At 42.4% G+C, this 22,163-nt stretch overlaps 1 long non-coding RNA gene across 1 annotated transcript in view; it reads right to left on the bottom strand.

Moving 5' to 3' along the window:
* The window catches only part of LOC117158319 (uncharacterized), a 62,004-nt gene that overhangs the window by 2,422 nt on the left and 37,419 nt on the right, over positions 1-22,163 (bottom strand). The window lies entirely within an intron of this gene.

Genomic DNA, 22,163 nt, shown 5'->3' with positions numbered 1-22,163 from the left:
AAGCGGAGGCGTAAGAAAACACGGAACAGCTCGTCGGGACGAAGCGGGGATTCCCCTGTGTGTACGCAGAACAATGGCGAAAAAGCTAAAAAACCGTAGCGCGGATACACCTACAGTCGGAGACAAAAATAAATGGCCAGATGGTGGGAAGAAGTATCGACGAAGTTTCGCGTCTACTTAATTTATTTATTTTTTATTTATTCGTACGTTCTACGGCGGAAGAAAGCTGTACAAAACTGTACAACGTACTTTTGCTTATTTCGCACTTGTACGTTCGATCATCCCGTAAGTAACGTGGTTTTCTTCTAAGAGCTCGGTTTAGGACGGCGGAAGTCGTCGCTATCGCAGTTTTACAAAACTGAAGCGAGAAGTTTCAGAGGCTGGGCTAACGAATTACAAAAAGTACGAGAAAATTCATCATCGATGGATCGTCGACAGGTAACTTTTTACTTTCGTCTGGTATGCGAAAACCAACCACTGTCTACCGAATTTACTTATGGAATGATCTGATAATTAATTGTTCGGTAATTGTCTTCTTCTGTCATATTCGAGCGTTCGACGACAGAGTTTCGTGATCGATTTGTTATCACGTAAAATGGGAATCGCCTCGATACGAAAACGAATTGCTCGCTGCTATTGGGAAAAGACAGAAGGACGAGTAACCGTCGAACTTAGGATGACAAACAACAGCCGAAAACAGGAAAAGTTGGCGAAGAAAGAGACTAAATCAAACGGTAGATCTGCTTATATCGTCGGGAAGAATATGGTGCGGGCTTCTTTGCAAGAAGATTGGTTACAGTGTACGTACACGGTGTAATAGATGGGCATACGGAGACCGTATCGGCTAGGGAATGGAGGAACCTAATCATTCTCCACGTATGGGGGTCTTATCCAGCCCATTGGGCAAAATCGGAAGAAATTAGAGGTTTCGTTTTATCATTATCTCGATCAGTTAGCTGTAGCGACCTTTTTGAAAAGCGTGCAGCTAAAATGTGCAGAGGACGAAGGAAACGGCTGTATACGATCTCGTAATAATTATTTATATCTTTCTATTTGTTCGTTTTATTTCGTCTCGGTCTGCAAATATTCGAAAGATCTTAAAATTTACCGATATATCTTAGCTTTCACTGGAATTGCAATTTAAATAACAAATTCTAGCTACTTTTCACGCGTGACGAGTGTACCCGTGAGAAACAGCCAACTGGATAAATAATAAAACACATCCTCAAAATTCTCTTTCTCCCGTTCTTCTCTCTTGTTCATTACGAAAATATCCAAATAGAATTACAGTTCGCTTCGTGCAATCTCCCTTGCCAATTACCAAGTTACCAAAGTATAATTTGACAAAGCTTATATAGCGATAAGTAAACGTATTTGTAAGGAGCTGCGTGTAAACCCGAAAGTCCCGCGAAGCTCTAATAAATCCATTCGCAAAAATTCGCATAAATAAATTCGCAAAGTTGAGCGTTTTAGTATGGGATTTTCCTCTACGCGAATTAACATTTAGCAAACGGTGGAAACGAATATATTTCCATTTTTGACACAGGCAAGGCAGCGTTCAGCGAAGCTTCGTTGGTAGCCGGTTGCCGCTAACTTGTCCACGATATTTTCGTTGTCGACTGTACGTACGCTTGGACGAGAAGACACGACAGAGCGTAGTCGTGGATAGAAGTAACGAGACGCGTAGCTCAGCTGCGAGAACGTAACACGCTTTGGCGAACTAGGTTTTACTTCGTTATTGTATATTCGTGGACCTTGTTCCAAAGCTACGCTGCAACTTTCAGCGCGTAATCTGCCACGCTTTTGTGTCGCGGATTCTCCCAAAAGCTTATCCTGTTTTCGTCTTCTGTCCGCCGCCTTCGCAATTGCGAATAAATTTCGCACGACTGCCATGTATCGGATTGATGGATAGCAAGTAGGTCGCGAGTATTCGGCGTCGACTTTACCAACGATCCTACTACTTAGTGACGGGTTCGAGATACGTTTCTCCGCATTTCCACTCTGTTTTTTAAGGGGGTGTCCTGAATTAGAATGTTCTGAAACAGCGTTTCTTTGTGATTTCTTTTAGAAGGGAAAGAAAGAAATGAAGTTATCGAATTTTGAGGTATGGTTTTATATATGTTTAACGAATACAAAAAAAAATTTTTTTAAGTAAAAAAAGAAAAATTATAACAGATAAGCCTATTTCATGGGCGTTTTGTCGCTGCAGTCTTCAATCGGCCAGGAAGATCTACCTCGTAATTCTTGACTGAAACGAAGAACCAAAAGGGGATTAAATTACTATATATTTTTCTTCTGGGTGAACTAAAAAAATTCGTGGAAAAGTTTATTTAAATAATTGTTATAGCACCTTAAAGTTTATTTTTCTTTTTTTTATTTCACATTTTTTTCTGCCGTTGTTTAGTTCATCCAGAAGAAAAATATACAATAACTTAATCCCTTTTCGGTTTTCTGTTCAGTCTGTGTTCAATCAGCCGATTGAATTTCTTTTAAAACAAATTTCTTTGTATTCATTAAACCATATATAAAACCATACCTCAAAATTCAATAACTTCATTTCCTTCTTTCCCTTCTAAAAAAAAATCACGAAGAAACGCTGTTTCAGACCGTTCTAATTCGGGACATCCCCTTAACCCTTTGCAGTTCGTAGTGAGAAACGATACGTCGAGACAGGTGGATTGCCAGACGAATAATTAGAGACGACAGTGAGTAATAGAAATTTCACAGATGTATTCTTCTTACGTTACTTAGACCGCTGGCTTAGCTAGTTCGATTATTGAACTGCGCTACACGCAGCACGAGCAACGTGAAACGTGTTGCTTGACGGAAAAGAATGTGGAGAGTAGAACGCGTTTACACGCAGTGGCGAAGCAAAGGAAGCACGTGGCACATGGTAGCGAATAATGAAAACGGAGAAAGATTAGGCAGCGACGTAACAAGTAACATGGCAAAGTACCAAGGCAATCGTCGAAGACGCTCTGCGAAGAAGCTTCAGACGTTGGCAGTAATTTTGTTTTAAATACAGACAGTCGCTGGAAAGAAATAAAAGATGAAATCGCGAGACCGAAATCTCGGCGCGTTAACGATACGACGTTGAGCGAACATTGCGAAACTCGAAGAATCGGAAATACGTGGCTCGATAAAGGTGGCGAGAGTCTGAAATCCGACCGACTAGATTGCGGCTAAGACTGGAATTTCAACGCGACAGATTTCACTTCTCCGCGAATATTCTACGGAAATAAGAAAGGTACAGGTAGAATGGAAGAGCGGTGCTTTTCGTTCGCGATTTTGAAAAAATATGTTCTTCCTAAACGCGTTCTTTTTTGTCCGTCTTCGTGGTTTCTTTCTCTGGAGCAAGAAATACCCGTGAGATGCTACTCTGCTCTTGACGTTGCGAGTGATCCATTACGCGTGAAAGAATCTCGTGCGTAGATTCCCTTTTGGGAAGAATTTATCGATTCTCGATGACGAACGTAACGCGTGTAACGAGGAGACGATGGGAGGCGCATAAAAGGCACATCGCTGCGAGAAAATCGGAACAGGTGGTCCGTGACGTGCGGAATCGTCACGACGTAATTAATCATCGTCGTATCTCTCTAGGAATCGCGCGATCTCTTTATCCCTTTCGTCTCCAATTTTTAGATCGTTTAAACGCCTGTATCGCGTCTGTGGCAGACAAAAGCCAGGAACCAAGCCTTCTGACCAGGCAACGGAATGACACCGGGTATTAAGAAGAACCGCGGAGCTTCGCCGAAGCGTAGGTGAAAAGAAAACAAGGGATACCGGGGTTTCGTGAGTTGCAGCAGGGGCCACAATGGCGTAACGACAAAATATAGGCTGATATTGCGAAGCGGTGAGCGTGTAGGTTGCAGCCCCCCGGGTGAAAAGTAGTTTCAGAGCGTCTAGTCTAGTCTAACAATGGCGCGTATGAAAAGGGAAGAAAAAGCGGAACGCATGAAAAGCGTACCGGAAAATAAAGAGGAGATAGAGAGCGAAGGCAAAAGAGGCAGCCAGGCTGGTGAATTCAATGCCAAGGTTTCGAGCCTTCGGTTAAATCGATATTCGATATTTTCCGTTCACGAGCTGATACGGTCCGCGTTGCAGCAATATTATCGCGTTTCACGTGTCTCTTCCTTTTGCTCTATTTCATTTCCTCGTCTTCTTATTTAAATTGCTATTTAACGAGTCTGTACGACGATGATCGTTTAGATACGCGAAGAGTAACATTTCTACAGATTTATCGCGATCCTAGAAGACGGCGCTTTTAGCAATGAAATTAACCCTTTTCTAACAAATCACGTCGTTCTGATCCTTACACTCGTTACTAGTTTCTCTTCGTTCTTTCTTAATTGCACAACTTAGGAGAACTGTATCCTCGTGCAACTATTCGGTAGAACAAAGTGTCGCGTTGTTTAAGCTTGTCACCGTGGAATATGTCAACGTTCGTGTACCTTCAGAATTTATTCGTCTCTCGCTAAGTATTTGTCCAGATCGACGTAATTTAACAGAGGCGTTAACTCCACGACTATACACGCGCGCGGAATTCTACGAAGTTACGCGTGCACCCGCAAAAATCGACTTTCATTCCGCTACCCCCGTTTCATCCGCCTCTTTAAACATTTTCTTCTCTTGAGCTAAATATCCGTAAGAATCGTCCATCTAAATACAAATATCCTCTAACTTTTCTTACTATCTGCCAATGGAACGAGGAGCTTGCATCACCAAGACCTTTCTACGAGTACACCTTTCGATCGTTCCCGCCAGCTACGAGAATGAAAAAGCTTCGCGCGGCATACTTCTTCTTGCCTATCGAGCCGAAAATAAATAGCAAGTGGAATATCCTTACTTTATCGAGCGTTCGACGACACAGGGCCGGGCCGGGCCGGTTACGCCGGTATCGAAAGCGCTGCCGAAGATTACAATAATTTTCCCGACCGATTCGAACGTTGAATGCGTGTAGAGCAAAGGGGATGGTCACGTAGCAACGATTTGCTGCTTATCGCGCGTGCCTCCTAGTTTTCTAGATCGTTTCACTTTTGGCCTGTAAGCGAGCTTTCTATTTTCCATCGAGAATACGCTCGACTGTGCGGTATTGTGTGTCGCATCGAATATACGTCGCGGCCTGTTCCGCCCACCGACGTCGCCCGATTTATCCGATTGCTCCGAGGAAATCAATCGCAACCCTCTCTCTTGCGAATGTCGCCACTCCTCTATATCCTGGTCATTTTCAAAGAATTCCGGACGAGCTTGAATCTTTTAACGACGAACGCACACTAGCAGATGCGAGTGCACTATTATTACGTTTTCAGCGACCGACTGATAGATAGATATTTTACGCTTCTGCGTTCCAGTTTACGCGATTCGCTGTCTCGATCTATCGACTAATGGATTTTAGGTCTTGATCAGGCTAATCGCATTGCGAAAATGCGTTTGAACAATTTCAGGAGATCGATAAGGTAGGAAGTTACAGGTGTAGAGAGTGTGGCGGAATGTACAGGCGGCCGTAAGGCGATTACTTATGCACAGATAAGAAGAAAACATAGAATGAAATTTCTCCGAGGAAATCGGATTTGAAAATTTATCAACTATACATGAACATGACCGATTCCACGCCGGACAAGAGCGAATAATCGGCAAGAGGTTGTTCAACGAGCGAGGATCAGTGGAACATGTATTTTTGTTTGCTTGGTTTACGAGAGAATTAAATTTGAAAATTTATCGTACTCTACCGTCTTGAAAACGAAGCCTTAAATTCCTTATTTTTCATTTGTTTTCACGTGTACGATTATTTCCTGCCGATTGCTTACCTATACCTGGCTGATAATTATTCAACCTCAAGCTCGGTTTTTTCGGACGAAAAAATCTTCTTGTACGTCTCTTTCTTACTCTTTCATCGGGTTATTATCGTGCACACCTTATGCTCGTTCGTACGTGCATTATTCGGCCGCTCCCTGTACACGCTACGATTTCATTGGCGAACGAGGAGATTGATCGTGCAATTGCGGACAATATCGTCCCTTCTTATACGAAGCATCGAATACAGAGACAGTGTAATTCTTTCGCGTGCGCGATTCTTCATTTTCAATCTCTCGGATCGTCACGTATCGCGATGAATCTAAATTGTATACGACGATCTCGTTCAACCTAACGGTATCGTAATACAGACACACACACACACACACACTCACATATACACGCACAGACAGTTTCCATTCACACTTAGAAACAGGTCGATAGAGATCACAGACTATAGAGAATAATTGCGAAGCAAAGGCGAAGAAAGATTCGCAAGCATTCGGATACGGCGATTTAATACGGCAGTTGCGAGCTTTCGCAGGAAATGAATTGATATCCGTCAGCGGAATGGAATCCTCGCTGCCTATGGCGAGACATCATCCGTTCTACGTTCGAGGATCGTTACCAACGTAGATAGCGGCAAGCCTGGTTTTCCCCTTCGACGTGAAAAGGGATGGTCGGAGGGTGTCGCGTCATCCGTGCTTCAGCGTTCGCGGTGCACCACGATAATTGGATCACCGAGCCTCCTATGAGTCCTCCTATGAGCGACCAAAATTAAGTAACCTGCGGCGCACGATATAGTGGTATAATAGAGAGCGGTGTGGTATAAAAGACAGTTAGTATGGGTAATGGAACGCGGGACTGATCAGTTATTTTTGATACACTCGACGCGATTACAAAGATAAGCTTTTTGGCCGAAAATGTGGTACGTTCGAATAAGACTGTGGCGGTATTCGATGGAACTTTCTGATGGTTTCGCGATGCAAAGCGCTATACCTCCAAAGCGTAAGGCAAACCATGCCTAATGTACCATCGATATCCCTACGGTTCTTTCGCCGAATATACTGAAAATTGCATACGCCGCAACAGTCGCGAACATCTAACAAACGCGTGCGTAGTGGGAGAAAAGAATCCGTTTGGCTTTTAACAAAAGATTCATTCCGTTCCGAATTGCGGAATGCGAAAGCTCCAGCGTAACAGCGAAGCAAACACATTCGAGAAGCGTGATTGTTGATCGTTGATTGTTAATGGTTGATGGTTGATTGTTGATGGTTGATTGTTGATTGTTGATTGTTGATTGTTGATTGTTGATTGTTGATTGTTGATTGTTGATTGTTGATTGTTGATTGTTGATTGTTGATTGTTGATTGTTGATTGTTGATTGTTGATTGTTGATTGTTGATTGTTGATTGTTGATTGTTGATTGTTGATTGTTGATTGTTGATTGTTGATTGTTGATTGTTGATTGTTGATTGTTGATTGTTGATTGTTGATTGTTGATTGTTGATTGTTGATTGTTGATTGTTGATTGTTGATTGTTGATTGTTGATTGTTGATTGTTGATTGTTGATTGTTGATTGTTGATTGTTGATTGTTGATTGTTGATTGTTGATTGTTGATTGTTGATTGTTGATTGTTAACTAAACCCTTTTTTGTTGATCAAGAGTATTTCTTGGGCAGTTACATCCAACACCACTTCACTAGGTGGTAATGACAAAATCCGCAATCACTTGCCAAGCCAATAATATCTATGGATTCCATCAGGATGAAGAAGAGACGCGATGTCCATCTCTGTAGCTGATCGTACACACCTAGAAACAATGAAAAATGTCGATATAAATGTAAATGGGAAGAAGGACGTGCAAGAGAATGCCAGCACCGGAAATACGACTTTCCATCACGCCGTGCCTTTCGGATCGAACTGATTACGACGTGTATTTCATCGATGGTTTCGAGGGGATCATGGAGCTGTTGGATTTTTACAGACGACCGGGGAATTTGTATACTTCGATGCTATTGCTGTTGCGACGAACAAAAAAAGTCTTAATGTTTAATATAAAATTGGAAGGAAAATTCGTGTTGTATAATACTGGTCGATTTATCGACCTAACTCGTCTTGGTGTATTCGCATAATTGAAACCTACTGTGCTTTCGACAAGCAAAAAGATTTTCACCGTTTAATACAAAATTGGAAGTAGTATGACACGCTGATCGAATCTATACTTCAATGCTGTTCTTGTTTCAACGAGTAAAAACATGTATACCGAATAATAACAGTTCCGTCATACGTCCAAGCTCGAGATATTTCTTAACGTTACGAAAAATACGATTATGACCGGAAGAACGTAGCACGAGTTTGACGAATGTAATAACGTCTTACTACCACGTCGAATCAAATCTGTAGCGGCACATGGCATTGCATTTCCATAAAACCAACGACGAGTCGCAATAGTCTTGGTATATTATACTACCATGAAAGTTAGCGTGTCGTACTCGGAATTATTATGCCTTTGGCCATTACCACGGCCAGGACCAAATTACCGAGCTGTTGAACGAAACGGCCTCCATATTTACAAACGACGAGGGGAGAATATTTCACCGGTTGATATAAATATTATATCTTGTTAGAAGGTCGTTGGTCGAGGGCCACATCGGAAGGCCTTAAGCCGTCGAAATGGCAAGGCGGTAAAGAAAGCACGGGGCGGAAAAAGCTTCTTCGGTAGAAGAGGCGCTTTGTGCTGGCGAAAGGTTGCACGTCCGCTAAAGCCGCTCGGCCGACCGCTGGAAAGCAATTTGTACCACGCTTAAGTTCCACGTATTATTTACAGATCACTCGTATACGTATTATTCGACGGTGATATACGATTACGGTGTGACTCGAGGCGATAAAAATTGAATCTCAGTCGGTGAACCGTTCCAGAAGAACGGAACGAGGTTGTAAGAAATTCTGGCTGATTTATACCGTTCTATAATGTTCTATGTTATCGTAGATTTACGTTGTTTTGCAGCCACTTTAACGCTCATCTCCCGATATAGCGATGTCTCAGATTTTCTAGTATCTCGTGGTCATTGTTCCGTGTAACCTTGTCTATCAACAACGTTCGGACACAGATCTGTAACGTCGTTCCGAAGAATGTCTTACAAATTATTCTTCCACTATAGTTTTACGATTTTCCATAATGGTACTATACCGTATGACGCGCAATTACAACTCTGAGCGTGCGACCAGTGGAAGCGCTTGTACCAGATTTTGTAATTTGTAACTTATTTCGTTATTATCATTTGAAATAAAAATTCGAAAGCCGTTTTATATTTATATAAAGCTCCAAAGTGCAAGAAATGTATTTTTAAACTCTGTATTACGAAGAGGAATAGAGATAAACTGTACGCGATGCAATTAAACGAGTTCGGGATTACGTATTAGGCGTACGACCGAACAATTCCAATTTTACAGCGAAATTCAACGTTTATTTAAAAAACAAATACCGCTCGTTCTTCGATCCAAGTATTTCTTCTTGCTTTTTGTAAGAGAATCACGGAAGAATATCGCGTGTCTTTACAATTTTGACAAGATCCGATCGTCAGGCTACTGATTAAGACGGACGTTCCGTGAAATTGCTGCGCGATAACGCTAAGCCTCGAACTGCTGCTACGACAGAGTACATCATAACGAGTTTTGCGACAGCCAGCTTATTCACTGGATATTACTCCTTTCGATTACTACCTGTTTCGATCGATGCAACACGCCTTATCCGATGAACCCTCTTCCAATTAGCGGGGAAGATACTCGACGATCGGATCTTGTCTAAAGACTACATGCGGTCTAGACGGTACAGTGGTAGCTTTTTCCGCGATAAAATTCGTCGTCGGTTCGACGATGGATGGCTTAAAGTTATAATAGAGAACAACGGCGAATATTTCGATGGAACAACCTGCCGCGTTATTCTCTAATCAGCTTCACTGAAAAATTTCAATTATTCGTTTCTACGCCTAATATTTCGCTATTTATTGGCAACTAAGTGATCGCGGGGTTTGTCAATACCGTCTAATGACAAAATCACTTAGTTGCCAACCCAATACATACTCGTCCCTGCGTATTCGCTAATTATCACATTTATTTGCATCGATGGGACACGCACTTTCTGACCAGCACTTCGCTTCCTACGAAAATGTACGAAAATGGCTGGATGACTGGTTTGCCTCGAGAGAGCGACAGTCTTTTTGGCGTGGCATCCACCAATTGCCAGACAGGCGGGAAAACTGTACAGCTAGCGATGGCCAATACTTCGAATAAAATATTTTTAATCATCTTCATACAATAAACGTGTATTTTCTATACAAAAATTCCGGTTTCATGTTTACATGCCTGGTATACGAATATTTTGTACGTAAATATTTGAATAAATTGAAATAATTTTAATTTTAATAAATTTCACAATTTTGTATGTAAATATTCACATTTATTTCGATTAATTTATTCCCCTCTCGCACCATTTTTCAATGACCGCCGCGTCTACTATTCTACTTACGAAGGAAGGAAATGATATTCTTCGACTACTACCTGGAAGACTCTGCGATTGAATCAATTTCCTTCCTCCATTTTCATCTTCTCTATATTCATCGGTTACATCGTGCGCCACTTTCCTTCCACTTTTTCCTCATCGAGAAGATAAACTGTGTTCCCCGATTACCAGTTTCGACATTCCTCCTTCGAAGTTCGATTTACCCACCTAATTGTTCCGCTTCACCTTTTCCCGCATTCACCGGATCCGATTGCCTCCGTCGTCGTCGTCGTCGTCGTCGTTGTTGTCTCCGAGATTCGTCCGATCGATCGACGTCCCGAATGCCGTTACCGATCGAATATGCATCGGATCCTGCGGGATTCACCCAGAATCTTTTCACGCGGTTGCCAAACCATGGTACACGTTCTAAGAACGAATTGCACGGAAGTAGAACGATTTAATGAATACAACTGGCGTTTCTTCTTGGCTGCCGGCTTGAGTTATTATTCTCTCTGCGGATTTACATTCTCCTCCTCCCCTCGTGTCCCTGGCAATTTCGTTATACGAAGAGAAAAAGGGTTGAACGCTTAATCGTAACCTCGGTCGACGTCAAAAGACGGCGTAAAGACGACTGTTGAAAGGGCTGGTTCGCGGTATTTGTTGAAACTTCAATGTTTTCAATTTGCGTAAAGGAGAGAAGCGGAATTTTCTAGAGTAGAATAAATGAAATTCTTTCAGAGTGAGACGAATTAAAGGTTTAAGTGATATACCTAATTTCATTAAGTGGAGGGGAAATGGGTAGGGTCTTTTAGTCGGCAACTTTTTCTCTTCCAAATCCAACGTAAATGGAGAATTTACGCTCCTCTCGTATCTCTGCGACTTCGTTGTACGAAGGAAAAGAAAGTCGAACGTTTAAAGCTTACTCGACGTCGAAAGATGACGCAACGAACGTTTCAAGAGGATTTGTCGCTGGTATTCGTTAAAATTTCACAAAGCAAGTTCTTTCGCAGCAGGATGAACGGGAGGCTCGGTTTTATTCAACCATCGTTTAATTTGTTTAATTTACTTATTGATAAACTTCTACGCGATAAAAGGGAGTTAAGCGTCGGGGCTATGAGACACGAGTCGCTGCTAGACGATGCAACAAACACCTGGACATATACAGGGTGTACTAAAGCTACGCTCGGGTCAGCCGAGGCTTCGTACAGTTTCTTTCCGAGATCGCTGGTCGAGTTGACTTTGTTGCACGAAGCGTCGCCTAACTCGCAACCGATACAGCGTTTACGTGGGTAAATCTGAAGAGGAAGGACGGACGGTAGAATAAGAAGAAAGAACCGGAGAATGGTGCGTGTGGAGGGCTTTGATAAGGCTAAGGAGCTGTGGACAGTCGATAAATCCATTTAAGATTTTAAATAGAAGAATAGTCTCGGCAGTCAATCGCCTGACAGCAAGTGCATAGAATTTATAATACGATTTCACAAAGCGAAGGAAAAGAAGCGCAACCTTTGCTCTTTTGTCGAACAAAAGCGTCTCTTTTATAAATAAAAACAATCGATCCATCGAAGATATTCTCCACCGAGTCGATCGTCGTACAACGTAACAAATTCGAAAGTTGCCAAATGTAGCTATTTCGGTGACTGCAAGCTCACGAGGGACCTCTGCCACGGCCGAGGGGATGCAAGGGTGGCCGACACCCTGAAGCAGAGATGCCGTGCTTCCCTACATATTCATGCCAGCCGTTTCGAATAGAATATCTACGCGCAATGCATAATATTCGTAGCGACGTATGAACATTGGACGCGAACCAACATCGACTGTTGTATCTTGTTCTCTTTCCAACCCTTCTGCTCTCTCAAATATGTACGACAGAAACCAAGTCGCTTTACCTTTCGGCCCTAGCCCGTTTTGTTAGCCTCTGCGATGTCCCTCGATGTTACACGCCAGCCCTGCTGAAATATTAAATCCCCTTTCCGCTTCGTCATCTTCGAAATCGTCGTTTCGCCGAACGATTGTTAACGCTATATTACAGGTTGGTTTAATCACAGTTCGACGGATACGAAGTTATCGTTGGTTTTGTTCGGCGATTCCAACCATTGTACACGCGTCGTATGGTTCGTTCCGATGTTAGACAGGAAGTTGAGAAATATTTAGCGAAAGGAATATTTAATTTCACCGTTCGAGCGGTCGCTCTGCGTCTTCACGACGAACGCGACCAAACGTTCGCGAAGAGTAGACCGAACGTTCAAGGAATCGAACAAGGAGCGCTTTTGCCGCATCTTTCTGAACATTGTCGGAGCTCTGTTGCGACGTTCTTGAAGAATTTTTTATACCACTTTTTGTAGAGTATCCGATGTTCGATCTCCGAGTGATTGTTCGTTTGCACTTTCGTTTAACTAACTTTTAGTGAAAAATGGAGGAAGCGATCATCATCGTGGTAATATTAATCCGCTAAGGGCGAACGTTGCCATAACGCGTAACATTTCGTTCGCAATTTTCCATCATTTCGCGTTATCACCGGGAGTCTGTTGTTTCAAATTGCGACGACGAAAAGGAAGAATATTCGCCCGCGTGTTCCTTGGCAAATTTTACGATTGCGTAAAATTTAAAGGGATAACGACAAGAAACGGCAAGATAGCCGAGGTAGAAATTTCACGCGAGCTGGAAACGAAACGCGCCCCGTTAAAAACTCTTGCGCAACGGGTGCAGCCGACTGCACTGCCGGCATTTTTAATTGAAAAAATTAATAACAGCCGGGGGCGGTACGGAGACCGTGGCCTCGACACGGAAGCCTCGCCCTTCCCGTTGCAAAATTTCGCTTCTTGGGAATGGAAGCGCGTTTAACGAGACAGCAAACTGTCATTAATCAAAATTACGATTTTTTGCCACCCTGAAACTTTTCTCGCCAACGGCAAATACGGAGCGAACCTCGCTGGCGGATGCGAAAAGAGTCCTAGAACGAGTGCTACAAAAAGGTCTTAGAGTCCGTAAAATACGCGAAAAGTATTTACGTTTTTATTATCTATATTTTTCTCTTATCTTTATCTTTTGCATGTTATTCGCCCGGTCCCTCGATGTATATAAATGAAATTTACTATGTTTCTATTCTATCATACTCCATGGTACGTGGAATATCCGAGTGGAAGCGGAACATCGTGATCCCGCAGGGAAAGCGATAAAGATTCTTATTACAACAACGATTACTTCTCCTAAAACTATTGTAGTGTCGTGCGAATTATAAAGAAGCGGTTGCTATGGAACATAAACGACATAACAGCAGTATCAGTTGAGAAGCCAAAGAGCGTGGACTGCGTTGTCAAGATAGGGTTGTTAGCGTTGTTGTTGAGAGACAGTTGAATCTGTGTTGTTAATTAATTATCTCGTTGTCTTAATTGTAATACGTTGTTTTGTTTGGTTCATGTTAAATAACCATTGTTTTCTGCTTAACTAACACCTGTTTAATTCATTTATTATTAATAAACTAATTAGAATAGTTTACGATACTGCACTATTTATCAATTGCATCGCATTCTCGTGTAAAGTAGCACTGATAAGATGGATATCGGAACGTTCTTGTCATTTTTCAATGTATGCCGGGCAAATTCTCTGTTCAACATCGTCGATGGCCCTCCGCAGGATCATCGAGTTCCACGGGCCATTATGCCTGTCGCGATTGACAAAGTTAGCCGCGAGGTTGAAATACGGCGGAAAAATTAACGTTCCATGGCGACTCCATCGGCGGTGTCTTGCAAGGTATGCCGCGAGCGTGCGAGGGCCTACGTAAGGGTTGGCTGACGACTGGTGTCGAGTATAAGAGTCTCTTTGCACCCCGTCGATCAATATTCCGTGCAGTGGCGTAGCACGGCAAACTATTTCTTTTTCCCTTCTAACTACTTGCAGACTCGCGAGTCAATGTGACTGGACCGGCGAGCAAACGAAGCTCGTGTAACCGGATATATAACCGGTACGCGTTCCTGTAATCCAGGAAGTTTGTGCACGTGGAGGACCGTGTGCACCGAGCAACGCGAGTTATTAGATCCGCGTTTCATCGTACATTGCATATCGCGTCTTCCTCTTATTCGCATCAGTCGTTCGATCTATTACGCGCAGTTATTAAATTTCTCTTTCATCACAGATTGCGTTTCGCCGGGTTCTGTATTTTATTTGCTTCCAGCCTCTATATCTGTTTTTCTTAACCCATTGCGGAGGATCGAGCGATCGTTTGTCGCAATATTGGGAATAAAAATTACACTTGGATGGTGAAACTGAAGATGCAGAATAGACTCGTATAATACGATGAATATAGAACATCCATAGCGCTCGTTACAACGTTCGACAAGATGAAACAGTTCACTGCGCGCGTTTTTCACACCATGCTGTTCGTAGAACCGCGGGTTCGCGTAAATATCCGCCGTCTAATTCTACCGAGAGATTCGCCCATTGATAAATGCCAGCAAAACCGCGGCCAGCGAGTCGAATTCAAACGAAACACCGCCTGCCCTCTCTTCCATAAAAGTTGCGCTAGCCAAAGCCAGAGATTTCAATATCTCGATCGCGAGATACGATCATCCGGTAAATCCTTCGATCGAAAGTTCATCGTTCTATTTTCTGGCGGATCGTGGCGTTTCTTTACGCGGCGAATATTCGCCAGAATTAACGCGTATGTGCGGCATTTTGCGCGCCAGCGGATCGAACGCTCGCGATATTTAATTGTAGTCGCCGTGGCGCGCATCGGCGACAGGCGAATTCCCTCGCAGCGCTGCAATTAATTTTCTCGATCAACGGTCTGCACACGAACCGAACGTGTCTAGCTCGACGAGGAATTTCCGTCCAACGCAATCGACGGCGTCACAGACGAAAAGAAACCCGTGTATTTCGTAGTGTAACGTGTTTATCGGTGTTTAGGGCTGGCGATATATCGTTGCGATAATCAAAAGATAAGCGATCTTTCAATGGGTTTCAATTTTGGGACAATTTTCGGTCGCGATCGTCTATCGCGAGCAACGGAATCGGGACAAATCCGATACAACGTGATATTACACGCAGTGGCTGGTGAAATTGTTCAAACATTCGGAGCGAGAAATTTTTACGAATGTACCGTTACGCGCATTACGTGCGGAACATATTGAAATTTCGTGGCTGGAAAACAGAGAAATTTGAAACCAACTGGAGAACGTACAGAGAACGTGAGTCTCCTGACACGATCATTTAAAATAACTCGTATGTTATTCGTTGTAGGAAAAAACGTTTCAAACGAGAGTTACACGGTGTCTATACAGTGTTCTAATCTGTTTTTCTTATTACCTTGCCTTTTTACCGAGATATTAGAGTCACTTTCAGGTTTTCAAATGGCATGTCTAATATGTTTTCTCAAATTCGGATTAAGAAGAAAATGTTGATTGTTTTGAATTACAGTAGCGACAGTGGCATCGAACAAAATTTACTTTTATTTTCTCAGATCTCTCTATCGTTATTTTTCTCGTCAAGATATTTGAAACGAATATGTATTCTCAAAATTCATACGTGCTGGCTTTCATTTGCGATATGTTCTCTTCCCTACTGATAGACTCTATTTATGTAATTTTCAGTAAATCGAGGCACGAGTGTATATACCACATTAACGCTAGAACTATCGATAGTTAACACGAAGCTATTTCTATCAAAACCAATGAAAATGACTGGTCTTTAACAAATACGCGATAATAGAATATTTTTATATTTATCGATTTATTACTTTCTTACAGAAGCAATTCCATGTAAAGTAGTAGATTTTTCGTATTATTAATCCATCTGGATCCTTAAACGAGGTTTGACACGTTTATAAGATTGTAGAGCCAGTTATTTTCACTGCTATGGTATTTCTAGTGAGCATCTAGCGACCCAGCGATCGATCCGGAATTTTCTTGATAACCGATATCGTCGTATCGAACGATACGCGGTAAAAATTTGAAAAACGCGTGGCAAGTCGTGGAAAACGAGGAAACTGGTTAATTGGGCTTCGATAAACAGATCGCAGCACCCTTTTACACTTTGACGAGTACCAGTCGTTTTCACTGGTATTGGTATAACTAGCCTTGATATAAAATTATTTTCATACATAGAAAACAAAATAAAATTCATTATATTATTTATACTTTATATTGCAAAAGTTATTACATCATTGTGGAGAAAAATATAACACGAAGTAGGAATTTTAAAATAAAATTTTAAAACCAGTCCATTTGACTGGTGTGATAGTTCTAGCGTTAACCATATAATTTGCTGTATAACTTCCACATACGTTCCCGGAATCGTCAAGAATTTCACCAACATAATCACGACAGTTGCGTGTGATTACAGTGCCAATGAAACTTCAACATCCAATATATCCAAAACAGAAAAAGAAAAAAACATATGGGCAAGCTACGTACCAATACTTTCGCGAGCAACCATACTCGCGATATCCTGCTTCCAATACACATTTCCATCAAACGTATTTCAATTTCAGCCACATGATTCGTATTTGCAGCATTCCCAAGCGGAGGTCTTCCAGCATCGAGCCTGTCGTCTACTAAATAATACGAGACAGTAAACGAGGGCTACCTACGTTGCGGTCATTGAAATAAACTAGTTTATCTTGTTGACCGGCCGACGAGTTCGATTCCCTTGTCTATGGCCTCCGTTGGAAGAGCGAAAGAGAAAGAAATAGGAACGACGGTAGAGAGAAGAAGCGGAGGCGAGCTGCAGAGTTTCCTCGAGTGACGGACCTCGAGGTAATGCAATAACGACTTTATTAGGGTTATCGGCGTACGCACGTGCCTCAACCCTCTGACATTTTAACTCTTGGCATGCTCGTTATGCAAACCCCTGCGGACCTAACGACCAGTCGTCGTCTGCTCCTGTCTAGCCGTAGCAGAAGAGCCCGCTAATTGCTAATTACCTTACAGTTTTAATCGATCACCGCGACTACGCATTGTGGTCACGATACGGTTGCTAGTACCCGTTGCTCGATTCAATTTCGTTCGCTTCTTACGCGAGCGAGGTTCGTCAGCGAAATTCATTAACTTCGTAAGGTACAGGTAACGGGATAAGTGGATTTGGTTCTCGATTAAACGATAATCGTATGCTCCGAAATGAATATTTCGTGTTATAAATATTAACGTTACAAGAGAATTTGTGCAATTTATTTTTTGCGGAATTTTAGAGTCAGAGTTTAGCTTTAGAGTTTGATTTTAGCAAAAAGCAAAATGTTGGTCTAATTTAATATTAACCTTGGGAAAAGGAAATTAACGCGAACGTTATAGTAGCACGCCAGATTAATTTATTTATAATTCTCAATGAGAATTGATTGTAATCTACTTTCAAATAAAAAAAAAACATTCTTAACTGTCGCTCTGTTGGATTCACATAGTAAACTCTGCCAGTATATCTAGTCTGAATTTCTTTTTGCCTTGCTCGTGAGACGTTTAAACTTACGCGAAATCATTCGAACGACGCGAGAAAACTACCAGCGATTTTCTTCATTTCACCACTCTCCGTGTCTGCGACGTGACAACGCTAACTCGCGACTGGCCCCGTAAATTACCATCGCGCGTAAAAACTACCGCGCAAATTGCGTTATAATTTAGCGCGTAGAAAAGCGCCGTGTACATCGATGGACCAGCGTCTTTGAATTCTTTCGGAATCCAAAATCCCGCAAATCGCCAGTTCCGTTCTGCTCCTGCGACGATAAGCAATTTCCAAGTATCGCGCGCTCTTCGTACCTGTGCTCTTTCATTAACGAGAGTAATTCGAGTCGCTCGAGCGCCGCTTACCGTTCTTGGTATCGCGCGATAAATTAGCCGGATAAACACAGTGAAATCCGGCCAGTGGCAATTTGGATACGTGCAATAAGTTGGCAAGTGTGGGGCGCGCGCCTGTACGTACGTAAATTCAAGGGCCCAGAAGCCACGGAACGCGTTTATGGCGCAACGTGTCGGCCCACGGAATAGTTTCGATGGCCGTGTCTCGTTAAACTAATTCAAATTGCGCTGCTCCGCCCTGTAAATGACGCAACGAGTGCGCGCTACTGGATTTTTGCCACGGCAAATTGTCAAGCCGAGCTACCCGCTCGCGTAGAATCGCGGTCGTCATACCGAATTTACGTTTATACGACGTTTCGCTATTGTTGAATCGCGCGAGAGTTGGTGCTGGCGATCGAATAATCAATTATGCGAGCGAATAATTAACGAGAAAATTGGCAATTGAATTTTGAAAATGGCTGCAATTTTGTCGCTTCGAGGTTTCCGCGTCAGTAACCGCGAATCCCTGAAATCTGACTACTTTGAACGTCGAATGTTGTACAGTTTCGAGCGGTTTAGATTCGAACGGTCGAGGTGTAATATTTTGAAATTTTCCACATTTAGAAACGAACTGGAATATAGGTCAGATGCTGCCGTTTGAAACGTTGGTATTTTACATTTGCATATTTGAAGTTTGTTTTCTGAATCTAAATACTCCAAGTTTTAGCGCTTCGAATGGAAGTTAAATTTGTCAGGTGGCAACGAGATTTAATTAATTCGATTTCGATCAACGTTTTTGAACTGTTCTTTTCCTCTCATCGTGCGCGATAACTCGCAAAGAGTTGCTTCTTTTCGTATGTTATAGTTGACTATAAAATTTACCTTTCCTGAGAAGCGGTCAAATAAAACGTTACGTTGGAATGAAATATTCCAATCTATAGTTGCAATATCCTGTCTCTATTAGTTGCAAGGCACCGCTTTTAATTTAATTGGAAAACAAAGAAAGCCATTATTAACGTTCGATTAAAACGAAACGAAACAGCCACGTGAAAGTTAACGTGAATTTTCGCCGGGTCGGGCAGATTGCAGGTACCGAGCCATAAAGCCGAGCCCGCATATTGGATTTTAATTAATATGAACGGAAATCGTTATCCGCAAATGTGAAACATTGATTAATAACTTTGCTTTTTCCCTCATAACCGGCCTCTCTCGTCATCGCCATGAATTATCGTTGATTTAATATGTATTCATGAATACTCTCATCTTCGATCGATTCCAAACTTACGATTTAAACGATGCAAAATAAAATATAATATTCCACATAAATAATTCAAGATAAATCAAAAATTTTCAAATCGAATCGTTCGTCTATAAAAGACATCCGCGTACGCTAATTAAAACGAGAAAATCGTTTGCCACATCGAAGGTAAAAATTCCTATTTCTTAAATATAATTTCAATTCCTATTTCTGTTTACGAGACGCGCGTGTCAAGCTTAAACGATCAATCAAAATCAATCTATCAGATCTATTAGAAAAGTTTCTTTCGTTCTATAAGGAAATATTAGACGCGCAACATCTTTTCTTTTATATTATTTCATCGAATCATGACACGATCCATTTTGTAGCAACAGAACGAAATTCAATACAGTATCGTAATTATTCGCTAAAATAATATAAAAGAAAAAATATCGCGCGTCTGTTATTTCCTTATAAAGCGAAAGAAACTTTTCACCACCACCTAATATTTATTATTCTAAAAGACACCTACGTTGATTAATAGGGGAGAGGGATTTTCAGAGTGCGATATAAAAGTATGACGAAACGGAGAATCTACTATAATCTACGATAATCTTATATAATTCTCTGAAAGGGCGAAAAAACAACATGGAGAAAAGAAAGAAACGAGAGAGTTGGAAAAATGTTAGGAAAGACGAAGAAGACTCGGTTGGCCATGGCATATCTGAATCTAGTCGAAGCTTTATTTTTCCCCCTAGGTTGATGGCGGGGTTGAAGGGGTGGCGCAGAGCCAAACAACGGGGGTGGTTTTCCCGCCGGCGTCTAGACGCCGCGGCGCCTGTTCTCAGGCATCAGCTGCTTACGGAAGTACGGTCGATGCTTGAAATTTGCTTTTTTTTCCTCTCTCTCTCTCTCTGTTTCTTCCGCCTTCGCCCCTTCTACTCTTCTTTTTTCCTCGTTCAACGATACTCTATCCTGTTCCCTTCTATACAGTTCGTGCTCCTTCGTTAACAATTTCAATCGAGCCTTTCGGTTATTAAAGAAACGATGGAGTGAAGCCGTGGTTACGGAAGGATGGAAAGGATGGAAAAAAAGTTGAACGATAAGCCGACGCGAGAGCTTCCACGGAATGATAAAGGACGTTCGGGGGCTTATCGGGGACGAAAGTTTATTAAAATCGTGCGCCCTTTTTCGAAGCTTGTTGAGAAGCACCGGTTGATGGCTGAACGTGCAGGCAAATCGAGTGATCGATGATGTTTCTCGTCTTGTGCCTTTGCGCCTCGAGTGGAACGAGCGTGTGATTAATCGACGAAGATGGAGGGTAGTTTCGCGCCCTGTTCGATTCTACTCTGATAAAGCACAATTATTTCTCCAATTGTGTTTCCGCTTTTTAATCCGATCTCGTCGAACTTTCAGTCGTATTTATTCGTTACTTAATTCGTTTATTTAAGCCGAACTTATTCGTCGGTCAACAAGCGGCGAAAAGCCGCAGGTAAATATCTTCGTTGAAATAACTTCGAACGATATCAACGCTTCCCCTTGCTTTTCACGCTACTTGATCTGACCTGAGTCGTCGCTCGGAAAGCAACGAGAATTTCCGAGTAAATCTTCAAACTATTCGACGATAAGCGCGTGAGAAGGGAGACGCGCGAATGGTAGCGAAAGAAACGCAGGGAGACAGAAAAGGAGAACGAAGGAGTACCATTTAAGATCGTGACGTCGATACCTGGCGGTGTGACAGCCACCGGGCGATACAAGCGTGAAATATAAAATTTCCCAGCAATCAGCCACGCCACGGTGCACCATGTGCACGGGCATTTGCGCACGGCCACCCGATCTGGTCAGCGTCGGTCTCGAGAGAAGGGTTGCACAATGAAATTTTGTTGGCGCGTCAGATCGGCGACAGAGTCTGTCTATTACGGTGCAAAGGACGACGTGGCGTTGCTCTTTTCGTTCTTCGTTCCATTCGACGCTAGCTTGATCTCGTCGTCGAAATCGCGTCCAATTTCCGCGGCCAGAGAAGAAGAGGGTGCAGCAAGACGCGAGGGTGACGGCGAGGGTGAGACGCAAACACGCGTACGGCCCTGTCGTCGTATCCGGGGAGCGGATTTTAATCAGTCGATGGCTCATGCGAATTAGAATGGACTAAGGACGGATCGATTTTTAATCTCTGTAAGAGACTCGGGGGAACGCGCGTGTCACATTCCACTCGGCGAACGTTACCGCGTCACGATTTCAGAGTTCGATTATTATCGCGCATGATTTTATATTTAGACACGAAACTTTATTTTCTTCTACTCTCGGCCTTGAAAAAGTCATTGGCGCGTGCTTGCGGTTATAAAATCGATATACGACCCGTGCATAAATCACCGGACTGTTAGCTATTTTTAGGAAAATTAGTCGTTAGATTGATACCACGCGAGCACGATCTTCCGGCCTGATTTCGTTCGGTTAATTTCCTTTTTCTAGAGCTACTCTACGATAACGTTCGAGTACGGAATTAAATACGTGTTTGTATAACTCGAATGAACCGATTTAAGAACGGTTGGTTAAGTGGATCTATTGGAGAAATTGCGAGACGAGTTACAATACGCGGAAGAATAAACGAAGAGTGGCGAAAAGTCGAAGAAACGGTTATGGCAATTATTAGAAGGAAGTTGTAAGACGATTACAGCAGGAATATTAAAAAAAGAAGAAAAGAATCGACAGGCTATGAAAATTAGACGAAGCGGTGATATTTGCACAAAGGCGGATGAAAAACGAATATAAAATACTTTCTTAGGATTTCTGACATACTGTTTCATTCGCGTATTGTTTCGATTACAAACAATCGATAAATACTACTTTATTTCGCAATAAAAAATCGTCCCA

Source organism: Bombus vancouverensis, chromosome 10 (assembly GCF_051014615.1).
Source record: "Bombus vancouverensis nearcticus chromosome 10, iyBomVanc1_principal, whole genome shotgun sequence".
Classification (NCBI taxonomy): domain Eukaryota; kingdom Metazoa; phylum Arthropoda; class Insecta; order Hymenoptera; family Apidae; genus Bombus; species Bombus vancouverensis.
This window is presented reverse-complemented; position numbering and strand designations above follow the sequence as displayed.